Genomic DNA, 25051 nt, shown 5'->3' with positions numbered 1-25051 from the left:
TGACCGTACGTTGACGGCAGCCTTAAATAATCGGGCGACTCAGAGGTTTCCTTTGATACCTGTCAATGTAGACTACACAGTGTAAACGACCCCCGTTTTCAAACGTCGAGAGGTAAGTGTCATGCAGGCGCTCCGGGCAAAGTATTCCAGCGAGCCAGGCACACTTTGTAACGTAGTCTGGACTATACACGTTAGGACTTCTATGCTTTCTTTTTGCAGTAGTTATTGGCATTTCCATTGGAGGATTGAGTGACAAGCCTTTTGGCATCGTGCAAGTTGGTCTTGATAAGAATCTACTTTAGGTACTCTGCCATCGGGCAGTTTGTTTTGTTTCTCTTTTGTTATTTTTTTCACTCGGTGTGTGCATGCTCTTGGTAAAAGTTTCTTGGTTATTTGGTGCATGTTACATGGTATTTGAGGTTTCTTTTTGACACGTGTGTCGGGCTGGCTGTGGGTGTGAATTACATTTATTTTATGAGACGTTTGGTATTATGGATATTATTTGATTGATACATCTATATTCATTTGGATTAGATATTGAGCGACAGAGAAGATTTCATGCTCCAGTGAGAATTTAATGCCCTGAGGAAGGTGGCGGCAAATAAGCTGTATATATATTGGTTGTGCAAGTCCACCGAAACGCGCGTCGGCGAGTTGGATTGTTCACCAGTAAATTGGATGTCACATTTGATAAATGAATGATACTTGGAAAATCATCTGAAGGTGAATTATGTCTAATGGAGAGTGAGAGTTGGAAAGGTCTCTCACACATAGGACACATTGGACTGAATTAAGACCACGAACTTTTAAAAAGTGATCTCCAGTAGACCAAGTTATTGAATATTTGAAGGATGTTCATGAGTTTTTTCTATATATATGTTATTTTTTGTTTTTTCTGTGATGTATTGAAATATTGATCATGTTTTATGATATTGTTGATGTTGTATGATATGTGGCAGGTTATTTTGTTTACATGTCTGTATTGATACGTTATGTGATATGTATATGTGGTCTATGTTGTCGTTGTTCGTTTTATGGTCTTGTCTGTCTGAGTCTAACGGTGGTTTAATCAATCTGTCTAATGGTGGTTTAATCAATCTCTCTGAAGTGCTGAGAGCCCCCTCTGTCTCCTCAGTCCAAGTTGAGACCTCCAGGTCCCTCCTGGGCCCGGCCAGCGCCTTTTCCCGCCAAACACGTCTTTTGCATGAACCAAGGCTTGTTGGCAGAATCCAAGGATGAAAACCAGAATGCATACATCTACTCGATGTGGGACATCTCTTGCACCAAGAAGGAATCCGCAGCTGTCTTCTTTGGTGCATTTCTGACTTTTTCTTCTAACCGGAAAATCCACTTTTGCACCTTCATCCAGGTTAGCAGGGGCTCCTGTTACTCCTGGACTCTTCAGCTGGTCTTGGACTTGGTTTCCTCTCTCTGTAGATTTTCAGGTTCAGGAATCCATCATTGGTGTCTTGCAGTCTTGCTTGGTTTTTGCATAATTCCTTAGCACAACTTCTAGTGTGGTCTGAGGAAACTGGCTGTACTTTAGTCCTGATTTCCTGGGCTCTGGGATGGGGTACTTTACTTACCTTTGGTGTTTTCTTACACTCCCAGCGCCCCTCTACACACTACTCTTGCCTAGGTGGGAAACCGACATTCGCATTCCACTATTTTAGTATATGGTTTGTGTTCCCCCTAGGCCCATTGTAACCTATGGTGATTTTCACTATTTGCAATATTTTATGACTGTTTACTTACCTGATTTTGGTCACTAGTGTATATTTTATGTGTAGTACTTAGCTCCTGAGAGAGTATAGCCGTTAAGATATTTTTCTCTTTGTGTCACTAAAATAAAGTACCTTTATTTTTGGTAACACTGAGTATTGTCTTTCTTGTGTGTAAGTACTGTGTGACTACAGTGGTATTGCGAGAGCTTTGCATGTATCCTAGTTCAGCCTGGGCTGAGTTACAGCTACCTCTAGACAGCCTGGCTTCTAGACACTGCCTACATTTCACTAATAAGGGATAACTGGACCTGGTATAAGGTGTAAGTACCTTAGGTACCCATTACAAACCAGGCCAGCCTCCTACAGTAAGGGCGTCACACAGCAAAGATAACCTCTGCTCATCTCCTTGGTAGCTTTGCTCAAGCAGTCAGGTATATTCCAGAGGGAATGTGTAAAGTATTTGTACACACACAAACACACACAGAGTAACAGAGTGGAAACACCACAGATGTACTTCACACCGGTTTAGAAAAATAACCAATATTTATCTGAGTAAAACAAGGCCAAAAGGAGAAAAATCCAACATACACAAGCAAAGCTATCACTTTTAAAAGATGAAATGCAATTGAAGCTCCTTGAAATCAATGAAGCGCTTGACTGAGGCAAAGTATCTGAGATGCATCAAAAACAAAGACGATGAGGGCCGCAGGGGAGGTGATACGATAAAAGAGTCAGAGATGCATTGATTCCTTACTGTTGCAGGGGAGATGATGTGTTGGTTCCTTATTGTTGTCAGGGGAGGTGATGTGTCGATTCCATACTGCCACAGGGGAGGTGATGCGTCATTTGTGGCACAAAGCGCCAGTTCCTTACTGCGGTGTCGATGAAGAAAATGGCACCCAGAGAAAATGCACCAGTGATGCATTGGAAGTCAAGCTGCAATGCCTCAATTCGGAATGACTCAGAGAGTCGAAGCATGGATTTTCTCCTTGTAGCAGCAAAAACCTCATTCAAGGGCCCAGGATTGATGTGGCACCACTTAACAGGACAGGGCTCTTCAGCTGAGGAGCCCATGTATTGGCAGATGACATCTTTGATGTCCCTGAGACTTCTTAACAGGGGGCAAGCTCAACTCAAGCCCTAGGAGAACCTTGGAAAGCAGGATGTAGAAAGCAAAGTCCAGACCTTTCGATCCCAGGACAGAAGCAGCAAGCAGCAGGTTAGCACAACAAAGCAATGAGCAAAGTGGCAGTCCTTCCTACTGCATCCAGCTCTTCTTCCTGGCAGAATGTCCTCAGTCTAGAAGTGTTTTAACTTTGTGGGGTGAGAGATCCAGTACTTATACCCATTTCTGTCTTTGAAGTAGACAAACTTCAAAGAAAAGTCTTTGTAGTGCACAACACCCTGCCTTTCCTGCCCTGGTTGCCAGGGGGTTGGAGACTGCTTTGTGTAAGGACAGGCATAGCCTTATTCAGGTACAAGTGTCAGCTCCTCCCACCACTCTAGCCCAGGAAGACCCATCATGATTTGCAAGACACACCTCAGCCTCCTTTGTATGACTGCCTAGAGTGAATTCACAAGCACCCTAACTGTCATCCTGACCCAGACGTGTATTCCACAGACAGGCAGAGGCAGAGAAGGTTTAAGCAAGTTTCAAGTTTCAAGTTTAAGTTTATTGACTCGGTTAATTAAAACCATCGCAAATCCAAAATACATAATAATAATAATAAAGATACTTTGCCTACTCATTATGTGAATAGAAACCCATAATAAAAACATAAAAGCTTATTTGAAACTAAAACATATCATGGTAAAGAGTTGTGCATAGCTAAAATGTTCTCCACTTAATTCCAACCTTGGTCTAGAACTTAACTTTAGGACTTTCTTACTCCCTTACGAACACTATAATAGTGAATGAGTGAAGCTGAGTGAGAATCCTAAGTAGTACCTAGGGCTGTTTCCTGGCTGGAATTAAACTTTCGGAGCTTTACTAATCATATAATAATGGCCCTTGCACACTCGGCTTCAACTTTATTCACTAATTCTTTCTGAGCCTGTACCATGAATTTGGTCCCTCAACAGGAAAACGGGATTGAAAGTCCGCTGAGCCAGCTTATAATGGCCCGTCTGCATGAGCGTATGTTCAGTGTCTTTAAAATGTTTTTTAGATATAATATCCTGAGGCCTAGCAGAGCCGGGCACGCACAAAAAATTTGTTCTAGTGACTCTTTTCTGTACCCACACAGTCGACAGGAATGTGTCAGATCCTGCTGTCTCCATGAAGGGACCATATCCTTCGTTTCCATCAACCCAAAGCGGAAAAGCATGAACCGATGTTTCAGCGACTGGTTGAAGGTTGCTGCTAGGTATTCCTGTGCCCGTAAAATTTTGTACGATGATATTATAGTCCAGGCGTGCTGTCTGCTTGCCAGTTTTTGTTTATCAGAATAAAAAGATTTCTTCTTAGTGACAGCGTTTGCCTTCTGAAAAAACTCCTTTTTGTCTGGGTTCTGGTCCCAGGCTTCTAGCAAACCTAGTGCTTTAATGCAGTTATTTAAGTGATGACCCCAGGTGCTTTTATCATTGTGTCGCTGTTGCTCCTCAATTTCCATCCAACATAGGTTGTTTAGAGTACCAGTCTCAGCTGCACGCAACCTCCAGCATAGTTTAATGAAGGCACATCTACTCTGAAATTCATAGTTTTTCAGACCCAATTCTAAACGAACCTGAGCTGGAGATGCTGGTCGTGGTATCCAAAACACTGTTTTGTAGGCCTTCGTCTGGACTTGATTGAAAAAAACTGCCTCCTTCCCCAGCATAATTTCGGCGCCATAAGTGATGGTGGGCATTCGCCGCGCTGCCATGACAGAAAGCAGGTGGGAGTATGAAGGGCAGCTCAGTTTTTGTTTTAGAACTTTAAAACCATAGGTCAATGAGAGGGCTTTCACCTGAGCGACAGCAAGCTGAGGCTTGAAAGTCAGGTGGCGGTCCATAGTGAATCCCAAGTACTTATATGTGGGTGCAACCTCCACCCAGGATCCGTTTATGAACCATTCCTGTCAACTAGGCGGACAACCTTAGTTTTACTCAAATTAAATTCTAGGCCTTGCATTGTTATGTATGTGTAAAATGCATCGATGCTATGTTGTAGCCCAACAGGTGTTTGGCTGAGTAGAACTATGTCGTCTGCGTACTGTAGCCATGCAATTCCTTTCTTGGCCAATACTGGCGGGTGGCTATTTACGGGAGCTAGAGCCTCGGCTAGGTCTGCAAGATATAAGTTAAACAGCATGGGAGCCAATACTCATCCTTGTTTGAGTCCTTTTGCTGTTAATATTCTGTTGGTGAGGTGGCTGCCCCCTCCAATTTGTACTTGCGCCCAAGTACCTGTGTACAAGTCCAGCAATGCACCAAGGAGGCTGCATGGTAAGCCCCACCCTTTCAATTTCTCCCATAGGCGGGTTCTTGGTACGCAATCAAAAGCTGCCTTTAGATCAATAAAGCACGCGAGTAGCCTTTTTTCCTTAAGCCTGGCTTTGTTTCCCAGCAGAGCCAGGGTTGCCAGGTTGGTGGAAGCACCCATACCAGCTCTGAAACCTGTCTGGCATTGTGGAATTAACTGTCTGTCATGAATCCAGGTTTAAGCAAGAAAAAGCACATTTCTAAAAGTCAATTTTCAAACTTACAATTTAAAAACCAACTTCACCAAATAATGTATTTTTAAATTGTGAGTTCAGAGACTCCAAACTCCACATCTCTGTCTGCTCCCAATGGGAAATTACACGTAAAAGATATTTCAAGGCAATCCCTATTTTACCCTATGGGAGAGCTAGGTCTTGCAATAGTGAGAACCAAATTTAGCAGTATTTCACAATAAGGGCACGTAAAACACACCAGTACATGTCCTACCTTTTAAATATACTGCACCCTGCACATGGGGCTGCCTTAGGCCTACCTTAGGTTCGACTTACATGTGTAATAGGGAATGTTTGGGTCTGGCAAGTGGGTGCACTTGCCAGGTCAAAATGGCAGTTTAAAACTGCACACCCAGACACTGCAGTGGCAGGTCTGAGACATGTTTACAGGGCTACTCCTGTGGGTGGAACAATCAGTGCTGCAGGCCCACTAGTAGCGTTTGATTTACAGACCCTGGGCATACATGGTGCACCATACTAGGGACTTACTAGTAAATCAAATATGCCAATCATGGATAAACCAATCACCAATACAATGTAGACAAAAAGCACTTGCACTTTAGCACTGGTCTGTGCCCAGAGTCCTAAAGCCAGCAAAAACGAAATTCAGCCTAGGAACAAAAACAGGAGGTCACAGTCAAAAGGTCTATAGATAACCCTTCAAAAAGGACAATTTCCAGCTAGAGTTATTATGTCTAAGCATAATATTTTGTACTGGAAGAATTCCGTTTGAGTACACAACTTATGCTTGACATCACACATACAACACACACCCACACACTATGTTGCAAGGATGTGTGTTTTAGTGCAAGGCAGCCTAAATTGTGCTAGCACACGGAGAGAGTAAAACAGAACCATATTTCAGTACATAGATATGGCACTGTTATGCTCACCTGCTTTCACGCAACGCAGCACAGGAACTTTGATTTCTGCACTACATTGTGTCACGTTTTGTAAATTTGCCTCTTTATTGCTTTTTAGCAGACAGCAATGAAAACCTCAGATGCATTGTCAGGATGTTAATTCTTCCTGAAGTTTTCCTTCTTCTCGCACTAACAACCATCAATGTCACATGTCACAAAGAACATGTGGGTTCCTTATTCTAATTAATTTGCCAAAAGGGTTTTAAAGCTGAAAGTGGCATTCATGAAGTTCTTGCAGGGTTGGTTTGGCCTATAGGACAATCTGGCAGTGCCAAATGGCCTGGTCTTAGACTTAGACTGTGTGGGCCATTTTTCTGCTTGGCTGTTTTTGGTACTGTTTTGGTGGGGTGAGCCATTTTGTATTGTTCATTTCTCTGATATTACCACCAACATTGCCTGCAGTAAGCATAAATGCACACAGTCCTACAAACTACAATTAACAAGTGTATTCACATGTTCAAAACATGCCTTATTTGCAAAATGCGGGCCACTTTTGTAGCTATCTTATTAACTTATAGCACACCCTTTTATTTTGGTGCCTGGGCCTATTTTCTGTCCCTGTCTGAACCTACGTTCATTAAAGAAATGTCTCCTTGCCTCATTTACAGGCTGTGGGTTTTGTGAATGCTTTTTTGATAAGGGGCATTATAAAGCTGTAACTGGTGTTTTATTCTGCGTGTTCAGCAGCCTATCTATTCAGTGGGGGCAGGCTTGTATTTACAGTGGTGGAGCGGGAGTACAATAATATATATTTTTTTTAAATACACTTACTTCACGGCGTTCTCCTCTCCTCGAACGCAGGAACCAGGTAACTATTCTAACCAATCCTGGCCCTGCTTTCATGCTGTTAGACAGCACGAGAGGAACGCCAGGATTGGAGGGAGTGGCCTCTTTCAGTGCTCTTAATTGCACCAGAGGCCTGGGCTTTCTCTAACCCAGCTGTCTTAAGACAGCTGGGTCTTAAGACAGCTGGGTTAGAAAAGTTTAAAGTGCGCATGTCAGGCTGGTCATTGCAAGACGGCCGGCCAAAGGGACATGCGCACTATAAGCTAAAGTGCAGAGCTTTCTGATGCCACTCAGCAGCAATTTCCCTGCACCATCCTGACACTCGGTTTAGGACGATGTGCTGAAAATTAAAATGATAATAAAGTTTATTACCATTTTATTTTTCAGCTCTGGGGGCATTTTCTTTAGCGGGGCAACACTCCTCTGCTCTTGTGGAGGAGCCGCCCCTGTTTTTCTTTGGTCTTCCTGGAAAATCCCTCTCAAAGTTCTATTTTACTAACTATATTTATGACGTATGTTGTGTGAATCAGGCTTGTTTACTGCTGTGGCGGACGCCCAAATGGGCTTGCTGTGCCAGTTAAACACCATCCTCTAGGCCCAGGCTCTGTCCCGGGAGCCTTGAAACTTGAAGCCCTGTAATTATGGCTCTGCATCCAAGAAGCCTTCTCGATTTTTAGAAAACCGCAGCTCACTTCTACAGACCTTATTAGTCATGTGTTCGCTTGTATTCCAACTCAAATGCCATTATTTAATCTTGTTTCATGTATTTCTGTCACTCACGATGGAATTTGACTGCCGGAGCCTTGCCAAAGTTCAAAGCCCCCAAAAATAATTTGTTAAATCCTGGCACCAGCGGTTCTTACCATTTTGACTTCAGTGAATCCCCCACTTATTCTTTACTGGAATCCGAGGACCCCACTCATTATTGGAATCTGGGTACCCACATTGAATCATGACTGGAAACCGGGGACCCGACTGTCAAACAAATACAAAATAATTACATATTTTATTTAATTAACAAATATAATAAAGTGAAGTTTTAATTTTAATGGAACAGCTAAAGCTTTTCTAAATTCAATTTAGGCCTCAGATGTCAATACTATTTTCTGTTTGCTACATTTGTGCTGCTCCCATGATTCAATCTGGGGACGCCAACTTCGTTTTAAGTCTCCAATTTCAAATTATGTCACATTTACAGAAATGTTTAAAAAAAAATCGAAATTTTCAGTTTTACCTTTTCATTTATATCGTCAACAGTCTGTTAATATTATGTAATATTCTAAACGGTTGTGGCCCCTCTGAGTAGGCGTAGCGGACCACCAGCGGTCTGTGGACCATAGATAACTGTGGTATGACAGCGCTTTATTTGTAAACGAATGTGCAACGCAAAACGTTGGGTTCCCTGTGCAGAATGTGACTACAGGCCCCTGGCAGCCTTATATCCTACAGGTAATCATTGAGCTTTGTTTGAATGGGGCCCTCTGAGCTGTTGGAGGGCGCCCTGAACCATAGGGGCTGCATGGGCTTTGTCAGTGCTTAATTTGTAAATAAAAACGTGCCGGTGCCCAAATCCCTCCTCTTAAACATGCGACTGTTGCAATTAAATGTGGGAACACGGAATACTGAGGCGGGTAATCCTGAAGCCATCCCGGGCCTCTTCAATCCACATAAAGCAACTCCCTGCCCCTTCAGCTCACTCCAGCAGCTTTCTACTTTCTCCCTTTGTGGCGTTTTTTCGTCTCCGTCTTTCCTACATTTGTCTTTTGCTCGCAGCAAATGCTTGAGGCAGAAGAATAAGCCCCGGCCCTAAAAAATAAGTGCCGGTGCTCAGCACCGGAAACAACAAGCACAAATTAAGCACTAGTGGTTGTGTTACGCCACTGTGCCAGGCCCAAAGTTTTCCTCAGAGGCCTCCTGTCACTGCTGCCAATGGTCAGTGCAGCCAAACACCCAGACTGCTTAGTCTTCATTTCGCCTAGTGCCTCTTTCACCTGCCATCATACCCTCTGCCCTTTTCCCTCACTCGTGCAGGTTCCTTTCAGCCCTGCTTTCTCCCATGACTGCTTGCCTTCTTCCTCTTCCTTCTTTCTCTCTGTTCTGCCTTTCTTTCCCTTGTTTTGGTTAAAGTCTGATGTTGAAAAATAACTTCCGGCCCCTAAAAATGACCCGGAGCCCCACTTGCAACCACAAGCTCAAATTAAGCACGGTATGTAGTCTAAAATAGAATTGAACGGTGCCGCCTTCTCTTGCACACGGCCCGCAATGCTGCATGCTTTGTTTTCGAGCTAGCGCTACAGCAATCTGTAATTGGACTCCTATTTATAATGTGCTTCCTCCCGTGCCGCCATGCTGCGTAGTTCCAATGACTGAAAACTGTGATTGAAAGGGACTTTACTGGTGGATAATTACTGCCGAAGGACAATCCTCAGGGGGCTTTCAGAATATTTTTTTATTTTGTTGTTTTCTGAAATGCAGCGCAGAGGCTTGCCACTACTTTAGCAGACTCCCGCACCACGTGTGTTGGCGTGCCCCTAACGGTGTTGGTAGACCTTACCAACACGCTCGGCAGCATGTTCAGGGTGAGTTTCCGGGGTTCCTCTATTGTATCTTCGGTTGGTCTAACAGAGTTTGCCTTCAATGTTACACCTTTTGCCCCTGTGGGAAGCCCTCTTAGTAGCTATCAAGTCAGTGGGCAGAAGTTTGTTACATGAGATGTGCCAGAAGGGGCCTAGGACACTTTGGGCCCGGTTCAGAACATGGCGGACGGGTTACTCTATCACAAAGGTGACGGATGTCCCGTCTGCCAAAATCAAAATCACATTATATCCAATGGGACTTAGAATAACCTGTCCGTCAAGTTCTAAATCAGGTCCTTTGTCAGTGTTATGTGACTGTAGCTCAATCTCACACTTACTTACTTAACAGAAAAAAGCATAAGGAATCCCTTTCATGTAGGCTAACAGTTAAAGGATTGACAGAAAAGGTATGTTTTTCCTCACAAGCCACAAAAAACACAAATGTGTGAATTTATTAACATAATTGGGGGACAGAGGGGACTCAGGAATTGTCCGCACCTGCTTTCTTAGGCACCTGCATTATTTAGATCTTTAAGTGCTTCCAGTTGAGGGTTAATTTTTTTTAAATGAGCATTGTGCTGGAATGAATCCTGCCCTGTGTATTTATCCAAGAAGAGGCCGCTGTTTTTATTCAAACATGTGGGAGACTGCGGGGGAAGCCTCAAGGTCCCCGCAGTCCTAACCAGATCCCACCTCCTGCAGGAGCCAGCAATTCTCCTGCATGCAGGAAGCTTTTGGAAATGCAACTCTCCCTGCATGTGGGAGCAATACTTTCATCTGTTTCCCTGCCCGCGTGTCTGCGGGCAGAGAAACAGATGAAAACTCCACTTCCAGCAAGAGGGAGCATTTTGCTGTCATAGCTCCTGCCAAGCAAGAGCAAACACCTACCTACCCAAGCAAAATCAAACAGTTGCTCAGACCCCATCCTTCCTTTTGCAAGGGCCAGCCCCAGGGAGGTGCTGGTTCCTGGGTACCTGTATAGCCCAGGAGGGGGGCATGCTGCTCCCTCTCTGTTTTAAATTAGTAATTGGCCCTGGGGAGGTTGGGATCCCTGAGGCCGGAGGTTTGCAGGGACCCCCTATTTATGTACATTTTAGCCCAGGGAGGTGGTGGTCCCCATGGCTTTTGAAGGCCCCAGGGGTATCCATGTGCCCCCTCCTTTTTTTTTAAAAAGACCCACACAGGTGGTGGTCCCTGGGGTCAGTGGGGGTCCGCACAGCCCCCTATATATTTTTTAAACAAAGCCCCAGGGAGGTGGTGGTCCCCGGGACTTAGCAAAGCCCTTAAAGGTGGCCCAGTGCGCTCTCTTCCAAGTTTATAAAATGTTCAAGCCCCTGGGACCTGGCTCACCTGGGGGCTACATTAAAAACAAGCATAGGAGACTGTGCTTGTTTTTACTTTAGATTTATGGAGAAATTCAAGAATCTTCTGTGACTTTCACCGTAAATTTAAAAAAATGTTTTTTTGCCCTGGTGTGGTTCCAGGGGGACCCCAGAACCAAGGCTAAGAGGTTAGGGTATTTATAACCTGCCCCCTTTTCTTTATTTTTGCATTTTTGGCAGGGGCTCAGTTTCAGCCTGCCAACACCAAAGCTTTTCATTACTCCAGGCACAGTATTACAGCTTTGGATTGATATAACACCATTCAAGCCAACCTTGAATGAGCAAAAGTAGTCCCTGGCATATGTTGTACTATCATTATAGCTCATCAGAGAGGTTTAGCTGTATTACTATGCCTGAAGTGGTGAAAGGCTTTTGTCATTTTACAGCTCAGCAAGGATGGCACTGGTCAATCCTAAGATTAAAGATTTTCCTGTGTAAATGGCAAAATACTTTGTCCCTTTCTAGCTCAGTGTGGATGGCACTGTATTAATCCTATGCTTAAAAACTTTGCTAGAAAAACAGACATTTGAGGTGGACAAATCTAGAGTGTTGCTGATTTTGCAGGGTTCTCATTACTGGAGCTGCTCTCCAGTTAAACTTAGGAAGTACCCAGGAGTTCTTTTGCATAATTTATGTGTCATTCTAATTCTGAAAGTGTTTTGTTTTGATATATATATATATACATATATATATCAAAAGAAGGGATTTCTCTTTCTGCTTTGTCAAGAGAAAAACCGCACTCCGTCGTTGTGCAAATAATAATTAAACTTTTATTCCATTCGTGAGATCACAAACAAACAAGACAGGAATCCCCTGACGCGTTTCGGTCACACCGGACCTTGTTCACAGGTGTTTCCTGTGTACTGATTTAGCGCTTTAAATAAACTACCTAAACTCAACAGAAAAAATACTACTAAAATTACACCAAAATATCAACAAATACTCCTTAACATCACAAAATATATATACTTAAGCAAAAAAAACACCTTATCTTTTTTTACTAATATCCTTCAACCATCAATAATATTGTTACAAAAATCCGAGATGTTTATATCCTAAATTCCACATTTGCTATGTCTTCTGGTTGATGTAGTTTATAACATCTCCTCAAATAAATTAATTTTTAAATATATATTATTTTGGGTTTTGTTTCTAAAATTGATTGAAAGACAATATTAGAACAGTTCTCGAGGTGTATTAACATACTGCATGGAGCCTCATAAATTTTTAATTAATATTCAAATAAGGATCATATTCATTTATTGCCTATAATGGCACAATCCCCCAAAAAATATTTTAACAATGGCCCTCACTAAATCCTGCACCTCTGATGTCAGTATATTTTGATGTTATTACTGCAATGAACTTCTATTTTTGGTGCCAAAAATATATATATCCATCTGAATGATAACTAAGAAAAACAGAGAGAGGAGGTGAGAAAAAACAAGGGGGGGGGGGTGGGAAAGTAAGGGGAAAGAGAAGGGTAGAGCAAAAGCCTATAATTCTTCCCTCAGGAATAAAAAAAAAATGTTTTTCTTTTTTCTTAACAGACATATAGGCCAATCAAACCCCCCAAAGAGAAACATCTTAAAAATGATGAAATTCAGTTAAATAAGTGGCAAGCTTTTTGTTAACTAAGAAGACCCTTATAGGTGTACAAATAACTCTTCATCCTGGTTTAAACCTAGTGGAGTGAGAGATCGGATATCCAGTATATATCTGGATTCCAGCTGGCGCAATTTATTTTCTCTATCACCACCACGTTCTAGTTTTGGTACCTGATCAATTGCATAAAATGTCATGAGTTCCCACTTGCTATCATGTTTTTGTTCCATATGGCTCACTGTTGCATAGCTCCTATCTGTATTAATAGTTGCTCGAATATGTTCTAAAATTCGCTTTTTAGTTTCACATATAGTACTGCCAATATATTTCAGCCCACAAGGGCACTCAATCACATATACTGTGAAACGACTTTTACAATTAAAATGTTTGCGTATCACTCTCTCCATGCCAGTATTTGTAGAGTACTCTTTCTTATTCACACCAATTTTACATGCCTTACAGCTACTGCATTTCCAAAAACCAGGTTTCTGTAACCAGTATGTTTTTCTAATTTGGAAATGACTGTGTGTTAATTTGTCCCTTAAATTTGCTGTTCTTCTAAAAGTCATTTGTGGGTATTGTCCCATGATTTCTCCCACTGTTGGGTCCATAAGTAAAATTGCCCAGTGACTCTTCAAAATATTTTGAACTTGTGTGGCACTCTGAGAGTATGTAGTTATAAACCTCAACTGCTGTTGTTTGGAATGTTTAGTAACTTGGTTACCACCATGAATTAGTTGTTCTCTTGATGATTGTTTCAAACGTTTCTTCGCTACAGCTAAACATTTGTTCGGGTATTGTCTTGCCAGGAATCTCTCCTCCGATAATTTTAAGTGCTCCTCACACTCTTTTGGTTCTGAGCAGATTTTCTTTATTCGTAAAAATTCACCATAAGGGATATTCCACTTCGTTCGTAGTGGGTGAAAACTATTCGCGTGTAGTATAGAATTCGTGGCTGTTGTTTTTTGTATGTAATGAGGTTTGAATTGTCCCTTCTTTAACATAAATTTCTGTACCTAGGAATGTCACACGTGTTGCACTGATGTCATAGGTGAAATTCAGTTTTGCTGCATTAGAATTCAAAATCTTAAAATATTCATCAAATTCTAGCTCAGTGCCATCCCAGATTAGAAAAATGTCATCAATGAACCTCAGCCAGATCACTACTTTTTGTTGATGAGTCTCATTCTCTTCTGCCCAAGCTATTCGCTGTTCAAACCAACCCATTGTCAAATTAGCAAAGTTAGGGGAGAAAGAAAAACTCATTGCAGTGCCCTTTATTTGCAGGTATAGTTGTTGATTAAACAGGAAATAATTATTCGTTAAACAAATGTTGATCATTTCCAAAAGCATCTCATTATGTTGATAAAAGCGTATATTCCTTTGGTTGAGGAAGAATTTGCATGCCTGGATCCCTACATGATGTTCAATATTTGTGTAGAGTGAGACCACATCCATCGTTACTAATTTGTAGGTATCCTGCCAGGGTATGCCTTCCAATTGCAACAATAGGTCTCCTGTGTCACGCAAATAGGAGTTCAAATTTCTTGCTAAAGGTGCTAAAAAGAAATCAATATATTCTGACATGGGTTCTAATAAGGATGCTTTGGCTGATATTATTGGTCTACCCGGTGGATGTTGCAAGTTTTTATGAATTTTAGGGAGGAAGTATATTGTTGGAGTTACAGGATGTTCCACTTGTAAATATTTGGCTTCTACTTGATCAATGAGACCTAGATCTTACCACCTTGAAATACACAGATTTATCTCCTCCTTCAATTTTATTAGTGGGTTCCCAATAGCATGTGCATAACATGTTTTGTCTAACAATTGCCGCATGGCTTCTTTCACATAATCCTGTTTGTTTTGTGTTACGATGTTTCCACCTTTATCAGCGGGTTTGATTTCCACTGTTGTTTCCATCTGAAGTCTGTGCAGCGCCTGTTTCTCTGGTATCGTTAAATTCTCCACTTTTTTATTCCAGTTCTTTTTATAAAGATCATGAATGACCATCTCCGTGAATAGATCTATTTTGTTCCCTGCTGGTAAAACTGGGTAAAACTTGGAAGGTGGTCTTTTGTCTCTTGACAAAGAAGAAAGAGAAATCCCTTCTTTTGAAATACGGACATCCTGCCTTTAACCAGCACCACCGGAGAAATAAGTGCGCCATAACACGCTTGCCAGGACATTTCTTCTTATATATATATATATATATATATATATATATATATATATATATATATATATATATATATATTTATATGTTCAAGTTAATTGATATATATAAAAAACAGAGGCGCACTCCTCATGCAGATTATTTTTTTTAGGACTGAAACAAATCTGGCGATTTACATTGCCTTAATCATTAATCCTCCTGACGCATTTTGGACTCCTCCAGTCTTCGGTCACAGGCTCAAACTGGTGAAACTTAAAATATTTAATTTAGAAAGGAATGAGGGGATTCATTTTGTCATGGAAATTATGGTAAGTGCTGTAGAAAGAAAAATTAAGACATGTTTTAAGTGAGTTCTCATATATCTTCCTCTTTTATTTCATTAGAACATCCTCACATGAAGAATGAAACATGCACTATCAACAGCAGCAGCAATTGTGTCTCACGCCCTCGCCATGCACTGCTAATTACTCCAGATATTACATCCTTCATGACATCTTCTATGACACCATTGATAATATCACTGTAACATTTGCAGTAACATTATTGATGAGAAAACTGTGCATGGCGAGAGTTATAGTTACCTTAGGGCATGAGCTATAGTTACTTAAATAACTCTAAATATAATAACTGAATTTCTATACTTAGTGCATGTAAAATCTGAACCTAACTATAATGTCCCTGTAACCCTTGAGTTTTTAGTGAACATATATATATATATATATATATATATATATATATATATAAAAAAATATAAACATACATATATATATTCACTGAAAACAACAAAGGTTACAGGGACTTTATAGTTAGGTTCTGAATTTACTTGCCCAAAACCATAGAAATTCAGTAGTTATAGTTAGAGTTCTTTAAAGTAACTAAATCTCATGCCCTAAGTTAACTATAGCTCGCTTCCTCGCCATGCACAGTTGTCTCATCAATAATTTTATTGCAAATATAGCAGTGACAATATGAAAGATGGTATAGAATATGTCAACAATGACATAATATGTGAAGTAATTAGCTGTGCATGGTGAAAGTGCGAGCTATAGTTACCTTAGGGTGCACGTTTTAGTTACTTGAAAGAACTCTAACCAAAGCTGCAGAATTTCTATGGTTTTGTACGAGTAAATTCAGAACCTATAAAGTCCCTGTAGCCTTTGGCTTTTTCAGTGAATTTCTATGTTTTTTTTAACACATAGACATTTTAATTGCTATATGTGAATCCAACCACCGCCTGCAGCCAGTCCCCTTGGCCAACCTCCTAACCACCCAACCCGATGCTTTGCACGGCCCTTTGCACATGCACGGCGTAAGTTGGCCATGGCCTCTCTGGGTGTGAGAATAGGTGTGAGACGCTTTATCTGGGGGTAAGAGTGTCTGTCAGAGTGTCTGTCTGGGTGTGGGAGTGCATACACCAGTGTTTTAGTGGGTGCGTCAGTGTGTGCGCGGGGTGTCAGTGGTTCTGTGAATCGTGTGTGAGTGGGTGCATAACTGTCTGAGTGGGTTTGAGTAGGTGTGTGAGGGTCTGACTGAGGCTGTGAGTGTGTGCATGAGGGTCTGTGAGTGGGTGTGTAAGTGTCTGAGTGGGTCTGTAAGTAGGTGCATGAGTGTCTGAGTGGGTCTGTGAGTGGCTGCGTAAGTGTCTGAGTGGGTGTGTGAGTGGGAGAATTGATTGAAAGAGAGACAGAGAGAGAGAAAGGGTGAGAGATAGAGATTTTTTAGGCTTTGATGTCTGATATACTTAGAATTAGTTATTTGTCTACAATTTAAATTTAAAAATGCATTTTTTTTTTTTTTTAAATGGAAGCAAGTACACCTGGACTCGGACACCCAACGCTCATTTTGAAGGTCTGTGATCTTCACACTGAGCTATGGATTTGTTCATGTTTTTTAAAAAAAATTAAGTCCTTTATGGGCGATCTGGGACCGCGAGGGAGCCCTCAAGGGCTCCCTCCCAGAACCTACAGATTTATTCATTTATTAATTTGTTTTTTAATTTTATTTCGATTAAAAAGCCCTTTCCGGGCTATCTGGCCCACGAGGGAAGCCTTAAGGCTGTGATCTAAGAGCAAGAAGGGACATTTGGAGTATTTCTGACAATACTAGAACACTGCATTTTGCTGCCATATCACATGATTTTAACCTTATCTAACCACACCACAGAAAGGCGTGTAATTAAAATCAGTACACATTCCAAGAATAAGCTGACTTTTCCTGATCTCTTCCTTTGCCAGCTCAACCACATAGATTTTTTGACTAGCAGTAATGACATATAAAAACGACAAAATTATGAAGTATGAGTCTCCCCTGTCTCGCTTCAAATAAAAATAAGGCAGAAAATATCAAGACAACCATTGTTTACTGAGCCCATTCACAAACAAAAAAAAGAAAGAAAAAAAAGAAATTATCAATGTGGAAGCACAATTTCACTATACTAGAGCTAGTCTAAAGCAGAAAGAACAGCCTTTAAATTTCCAGTTCAAAATGCTGAATCAAATTTCGTACGGAGCAAGTTGCCAGTTCATTTAATCTAGACAGAACCTTATTTAAGATCACTCACTCCAATCACACCTCCTGCTTTACAGGTCCCGCCATCAAAACCCAAAGCTGCAACCAAGCCACAGCAAACAGCTATGTCTTGGGGGTTGACACTCCGAGACATAGCAGGAGCTGGCCCTGGGGGGTGGCGGTCCCCAGGGCCATCTGTGGCTCCATGAGAGAGGCTGCGCCCCCCCAAAGCCCCAATGAAAAGTTAGCCCCAGGGGGTAGGGGTGGTCACCGGTGCTAATGGGGGTAAAAAAAAAATGGACCCCCTTTCTATTGTTTTCTCTTTGCCGTGGGTCTCCAGGGAGCGGGGGGAGCCACAGGTCCCCCCTGCATATATCAAAATTGAAGCCCTGGAGAGGTGGTGGCCCCTAGGGTACCGGGGGGCCATAGACACCCCACATATATTTAAATAGAACCCCCACGGCGATCGTGGTCCCCAGGGTGCAAGGGGCTGTGGGCCCCTCTGCATATTTGAAAATGTAAGTCCCAGGGAGGTGGTGGGGCACAGGGAGGCTGCGGGCCCCCGCTTATATTAGACTATAAGCCCCAGGGAGGTGGTGGTTCCTGGGGCTGTGAGGGGGCCGGGAGGCCCCCTCACACAACATTTCTAATGCCCCCGTGACCTGGTTCACCCAGGGACCTAAAAAAAAACAAGTGCAAGAGCCAGCGCATGTTTTTTTAAAAATTTTGTTACCTCAAATTTGTGAATATCACAACTTTTCGGCAAAAAAATAATTTTAAACAAATATTTTTTGCTCTGGGGAGTCCCCACCAGTGTTCACGGGTCAGGGTGTTTCTACCCCAGCCCCTTTTCTCTTCTTTAGTTTTTTACTTCTATTCTGGGACTCGGCTCAAGCTTGGTTTGAAGCCTGGTTTGAAGTGTTGGCAGCCAATCAGAGCTGTGCATTTTCCTGCACAAGCTCATCTTTGTTTGTGAATACTTCGAAGCCAGAGATACAAAAATTGGAATTTCTCTAAATTTCTCAAAAACTACTTACACCAATTAACAAAAGGCACAATCTGCGAACCAACACCTAGTTTTCTGCCAATATTAGTGTAATTCCGTGCAGCAGTTTGGGTTGTAAATGTGTTGATAGATCCTATCGGAATTAACATGGGAAACAAAATATTTTGTGAGTCCCCTGTTTCTCTGCCCCCACTTGATGGATCACCCCGAAACATGCACACCAAGAATCACCGGGCCACTTTTTTTGGAAAATTTTGTGAAGATTCTTCAAACGGGCCAAAGACATAGGCAAGTCAAAAAACACTTTTTCTATGGAAACATGGTTCTAACTATAAGTACCTAGTGGTGACTGCCACTAAGTGATATATGGCATTCTCTATGTATATATTTAGATATATATATATATATATATATATATATATATAGATATATATATATATATATATATCTATATATATACATAGAGAATGCCAAGTTCTTCATGATACTCAACATGTGTTCCAGAATTAATGCCCTACTATGGAGAGGCTTGACCTCTATCAAACCTCTCACAGTCATTGAGCGTACATTGAGAAATTAAGTTGTTATAAGTTAAAAAAAAGTTGGTACTGTAAACAGTGTTCACTATATGGAGAGAGTTTACCCTGTACCACGCTGTTTACAGACAGTGAAACTCTCATGAGAAATACACCACAGAGTATTAAAAAGTAACTCCTAATAACAGTGTGTAGTCGATACAACACTTGCCACAAAGACACTATTCACTTAAAATAATGAAGGTCTGAATGTGGTTCAGATCAAAGTATCTGTGGCTTTCATACTGTGGGAAAAACCTTACAAATAGCTCATCTTCTGAAACAAAAAGAAGCACAAGTACATAGATTTGTACCTGGTAAACACTGTATACTATATTATGTAGACATTTTCATGCACAGACGATTCTAATAACTCAAGACTGCTTACCATACCTAGTATCTATATAATATATATCCCAGTCCCCGTTGGTCCATCTTCCCCGACCGGATATCACAGAGGCATCTTACTCTCATAATGACTTATAGAGCAATTTTATTCTTTTGCAGCACAGTAGAAAATTTACAAATAATAGCGAACAACATGTTTCGCCATGAGGCCTTCTACTTGGGCCAAACCTCCACACACTAATTGCCATTATACACATCAATATAGACCATTCACATTGTCAATAGCCCAATAACAATTAGACTGGAAACTTACAGTACTTCTTGCAACATGTATGCCACCGTTTTCTCATGCATGTTATCATCCTGTTCTAAACGAATTATTCACAATTCAATACATTCGACCAAATTCATCATATATTAAAAAGAGGGACACTTTTTCTAAAAACATTTTGCAAGATTTTATTTAAAAATCATCAATCAAATCGTATTTGATTGGACCATTCTTAAGTGCTATAATATTTTCATGAAACACAGACCAGATATATTAAAGTGCTCCATGCATTGACTCAACGTCGAAAAGTGCAGAAGTGTATTAATGACAAAGTGCATCATGCAATCGTGCAATAGGCATTTGATAAAATACTTCAGATGTTACTATAAACAACTATCAATCATGATACACATGTATGGTACCCTTTAATCAGCACCCATTCATTTTCTAAGCCATTCATAATAATAACATGTATGAATCAATCATACAAAAGACTAAACATTCTTTCACTAGATCAATTAACCAATCAATTTATCAAAAGAAACCATTGCTTTTTCTAAAAGAATATTTTCAAGGAGAATTTTTTATTTCACTTTATTTGATAATCTATGATTCAATTCATCAACTATATCTCCAGATTTTTGCTAGCATCAATGCCTAAGATTTCAAATGCACTTCACAAGTGGACATGTACTGCATCATTGTTGTAGCCCCATGGAGCTTCGGTTCCCATCATCCAAATATTCTAAAGGTTTATCTCTCAGAAAGTATTTATATGCTGCAATGCCCTGGTCATGATTATTGTAGTTAGGTCAGAGTTTGCATAGAAAGACCATTTTTTGTTTTGCAAATAACTTTGACACCATTTTATGAATCTGCATTAAAATATCCCAAATAAATGTCAGCTACTTCTGCTCCTTCCTAGAAAGCTTTGCATTGATCTGTTGAGCAACGCCCAAGATAATGGGTGGCCCTAAAACATGTTAATTCCCATGGGAAACTTTGGTTTCAGTTACAGAAAGAATGGCTAAACAGGATTATACAAAGCTTTGCAAAAAGTCAGCACCTTACTCATAAAGTGCGCTTTTTGTGGTTGGTGTAAATCTGTTCAGCTGCTTTCAAGAAATTCACATTTAAAGAGGTACTTAGGTTGGGTTTGAAGCAGTTAAAAATGTAGGTATATCTTGACGGTGGTCCCACAAGACTTCTTTGGTACAAAAAAGTAAAATGTAGGGCTCACTGTTTGCCTGAGGGTTTTTTTCTCCCGTAAGCCATTTTGGTACTTCAGGACAGGGACCTGAACTGGCCCAGTGGTACAGAGCAATCTGATTGGCCACCATTGCAGATCTCAGGTACTTGGTCCCTGTGTCCTGAACATGTTATAAGGTATAAGGGGGAATGTGTTGGGAAACCCAGGTCCTCAGGAACTTGTGGGGGGGGCCAGAAGGACCCCCAGTGCCAAAATGTAAACAAAAACCTTTCTGCGAGTACCATGTTACTCCAATTGGCCCTAGAACAACCTCCTGTGTCATGTACATTGGTCCTTCAGTGGGACCCACCAGTCCTACAGGAAGTTTGCACTAAACCGCAATACCATGGGGGTGAAACTTGAGAGGCGGGTAATTTGGGAATACTTTGGCACCTGAAAAAAAAATATATTTTTTGAAAGTGAAAAGTGGGCTGGAATTCTCTGGGTTGATGGGCATTTGCCTGGGAGCTAGGCTCTGGAGCCAACCTACTGGTATGCAATACCAAAAGCTACGCGCTGCAAGGGAGTTGTCTGAATATGATCAAAATCCACAGAAATTCACTGAAGAAAATACTTTAAAGCACTGGTATAGTTAGGTTTGGTAATAATATCTTAGTTTGAGTTTTAGGATGGTGTTACATGATTGTATGTCATTAGTGGTGCTAAATGATGTAATTTGTGATGTCATTAGTGATGTCACCAATGATGTCACTTAACATGTCATGAGTAATGTATTAAGTGAGGTCATAAGCAGTGCATGGCATGGGCTGAAGTTATCCTTTGTTCATTAACTATGACTATACTGCCACTTTAACATTTGTTATGTTTGTGAATTTCTATTGTTTTAACTTAAGGAAAGAACTTATTACTATATCATACCATGATGTCACTTTAACAATTGCTTTTTAGGGAACATATATAGTAAGCTTTCTTGCCATAGTGCACTGGCCCCATCGAAGCTTCCTTTTGCACCATGATGCTAGATCTACAGTACTGGTTCCACTGGGGATCTGGAACCAATGAAGGAAGCTTCCACAGCCCATGGAACGGACGCTTGCTCTTGGCTTTCGGATATGGCTGTGCACAACAGAAGTTGACCTCCAGAGAATGTTGGTCATCCACCGAGGGTTGGGAGTAGGACTTGTCAGAGGCCAAGTTCTGCAGCTAATCCTTGCTGCACACAGCCAAGGGTCTTATGCAGCAGGGCCTGGCCAAAAACCTTTTGTGCACGTCCTGAGGCCATGCGCAGCAAGTGTTGGCAGTGTGCGGAGGGATGGATGCAGGGACTGACCAGAGACAAGTCCTAACCTTAACTTCAATTTAATAGGAATATTTCCAATGAATTTCGGAGGGTTTTTGATAATATACTACATCCAACTTCAATGATAGCACATGCTATCCCACAGAACAATATCTTCAGCCATACATCGAAAGTACTAGCTGCAGACCTGTCTCAACTCCCAACCTGAGTGTTATTTGATTGCAGAATTTGTCAATTTGTTCAGAATCATGCTAAGCTTGTACAGCCCTTGTAGCTAGAATTCATCTGTTCAAAATCAGAACAATTAATTTTCACATCCAGTTCCACATTGCCAAAACATTTGTTGATTGACACACTGGTAGAGATCAAACTGAATTATTGCAAAAGCTAGCTCATTGGTCTCCCTAAGTATCCTCTCTCCCCTTTTAACAAAGTGATCGACTTAATTCCATGCATTATTAACAATCTTTCACATTAGTAGCCAACCTCTTAATTCAGATGATTGGCAGGCTGGTTGCATCCCTGGCAGAGACCTCAATCCTTGCTCCTCGTGTTACAATACATGGTGATTCATGACTTAACTTCACTATATCTTCTAGAAAATATGTCCTGTTATTTTCCTACAATGTCACTGCATTCTATTAACTGGCACCTACTATCTTTGCCTAAGCCCTACTGCATCCCTTCCCTGCCTTCTCAGGTCAGATCCACTACCCACTACAAGCTTTTGAGACAGTATCTAAATTGTATTTCCTCATCTTTAAGCCTCATCAACACCACATAGGTAATGCTGCAAAGCATACCTTATCTCAACAGTCACACATATCTACTCACAAGATAAGCTGACTCTATCCACTCATACCTCTAGCACCCTAAACTGTTCTCAGATGCATACTGTTTTTTTTTTTACATGTTTCCTTTATTTGTTGTACTATTAATATTTGTTGTCACATTCAAGATGCTCAAATATTGTTTATGTTACCATCTAAACTTCAAAACTCTGTACACCTTGCTATTTGAGTGGCATGTAAAGCATTTCTGTTCAACATGCTGTGACCTAGGCAAACACATAAATAAATAATTACATACACAATTCAACTTACAAAAATACAAGGCTCAATCAAACAAGCATTGGCAAAGCCAATATGTCTCACCTATACAACAGCTATTGGCTTTGGCAATGTGTTTTACCATGTTATACACCAGTGTGGCTGCTGTTCAGCATTAATACAAGTTAGTGGCATGGAGTGTCAAACTGGAATAAGGGAGTAGAGTGTCAAAGAGTGAATTTGTTGGAGTGTCATACAGTGGAATAGGGAAGTAGAGTGGCGTAGAGTTGAGTAGAGAGGAGCAGAGTTCAATGGTTCAGTAACAGAGAGTGTTGTAGAGTGTAGTGGAGTGGGGTGGGATAGGGTGGAGTGGGAAAGAGTGGACTGAGGCAGTGGGACAGATTTGATTGGAGTATAGGGGAGAGGATTGGATTGGATAGAGTGGGGTAGATTTAGTGGAGTGGGGTGGATTGGAGTGGGGTGGATTGAAATGGTGTGATGTGGATTGGACTGGAGTACATTGGAGTGGGGTGGATTAGATTGGATTGGGGGAGGCAGTTTGGATTGGAGTGATAGGGATGGGGTGGGGAGGATTGGAGTGGGGTGGAGTTGAGTAGATTAGATTGGACTGGGGTGGGGTGGATTGGATTGGAGTGGGTGGGGTAAATAGGATTAACTGGATTGAAATGGGGTGGTTTGGACTGGAGTGAGGTGGACTGGATTAGAGTGAGGTAGATTGGATTGGAGTGGGGTGTATTGGATTGGAGTGGGGTGGATTGGGTTGGATAGGAGTGGATTGGAGTGGGGTGGGCTGGATGGACCGGACTGGAGTGGGATGTACTGAACTGGTGAGGGGTGGAGTGGATTGGATTGGGATAGAGTGAGGTGGATTTGGTAGAGAGCGGTGGATTGGAGTGAGTGGGTTGGATTGGATTTGAGTGAGTGGAGTGGGGTAGGATGGAGTAGGGTGGATTGGATTGGAGGGGGGTGGAATGAAATGGGTTGGGGTGGGGTAGTTTGGACTGGGGTGAGGTAGGCTGCAGTGGGACGGATTGGATTGCAGTGGGGTGGGGTGAATTGGATTGGGGTGGATTGGATTGGAGTGAAGTGGGATGGAGTGGATTGATTGGATTGAAGTGGGGTGGCCTGAGCTGGGATGGAGTGAGGTGGGTTGGATTGGGATGGGGTGGATTGTAGGGGTGGATTGCATTGAGGTGGTTTGGATTGGTGTGGGGTGGATTGGATTGGAGTGGTGTAGGATGGATGGGTTGGAGTGCCTTAGGTCAGATTTGGGGTGGATCAGACTGGGGTGGATCAGACTGGGGTGGATCAGATTGGGGAAGATTGGAGTGAGGTGAATTGGATTGAGTGGGGTGGATTGGATTGAATGGGGTGGATTAGGATGGGTTGGTTTAGGGTGGGGAGGATTGGATTCAGTGTGGTGGTTTGGAGTGGGGTGGATTCGATATGGATGGGGTGAATTGGATTGGAGTAGGATGGTGTGGATTGGAATGGATTGGGGTGGATTGGAGTGGATTGGGGTGGACTGGATTGGAGTGGACTGGGGTGGATTTGAGTGGAGCGGATTGGAGTGGAGTTGAGTGGATTGGCCTGGAGTGGGGTGGATTAGATTAGGGTAGGGTGGATTAATTGGAGAGGGGTAGACTGGAGTGGGGTGGATTAAAGTGGACTGTATTGGAATGGGATGGATTGGGGTGGTGTGGGTGGATTGGATTGGAGTGAGATGGGTTGGGTAGCAGTGGAGTTGATTGGAGCGGTGTGGACTGGATTGGGTGGAATGGTTGGATTGGAGTGGTGTGGGTTGTATTGGAGTTTGGTGGGTTAAGGTGGAGTGGGGTGGATTGGGTTGGAGTGGGGTGGATTGTGGTGGATTGGAGTGGGATGAATTGGGATGGA

The 25051-nt window shown here is 41.9% G+C and overlaps 1 long non-coding RNA gene across 2 annotated transcripts in view; it reads right to left on the bottom strand.

Annotated features, from left to right (window-relative positions):
* LOC138284905 (uncharacterized) overlaps positions 1–25051 on the bottom strand; it is a 234963-nt gene that overhangs the window by 57425 nt on the left and 152487 nt on the right. Inside the window, exon 4 of one of the 2 annotated variants that reach the window (XR_011201472.1) lies at positions 15111–15182. The exons of the other annotated variant lie outside the window; for it this stretch is intronic. This is a non-coding gene — a long non-coding RNA (uncharacterized lncRNA). Of the gene's footprint in view, positions 1–15110; positions 15183–25051 lie in introns of those variants that run through there. 2 annotated transcript variants of the gene reach the window in all.

The sequence above is a fragment of the Pleurodeles waltl genome, chromosome 1_1 (assembly GCF_031143425.1).
Source record: "Pleurodeles waltl isolate 20211129_DDA chromosome 1_1, aPleWal1.hap1.20221129, whole genome shotgun sequence".
In the NCBI taxonomy this organism is placed as follows: domain Eukaryota; kingdom Metazoa; phylum Chordata; class Amphibia; order Caudata; family Salamandridae; genus Pleurodeles; species Pleurodeles waltl.
The sequence above is the reverse complement of the archived record's forward strand: the minus strand, read 5'-3'. Positions and strand labels throughout refer to the sequence as shown.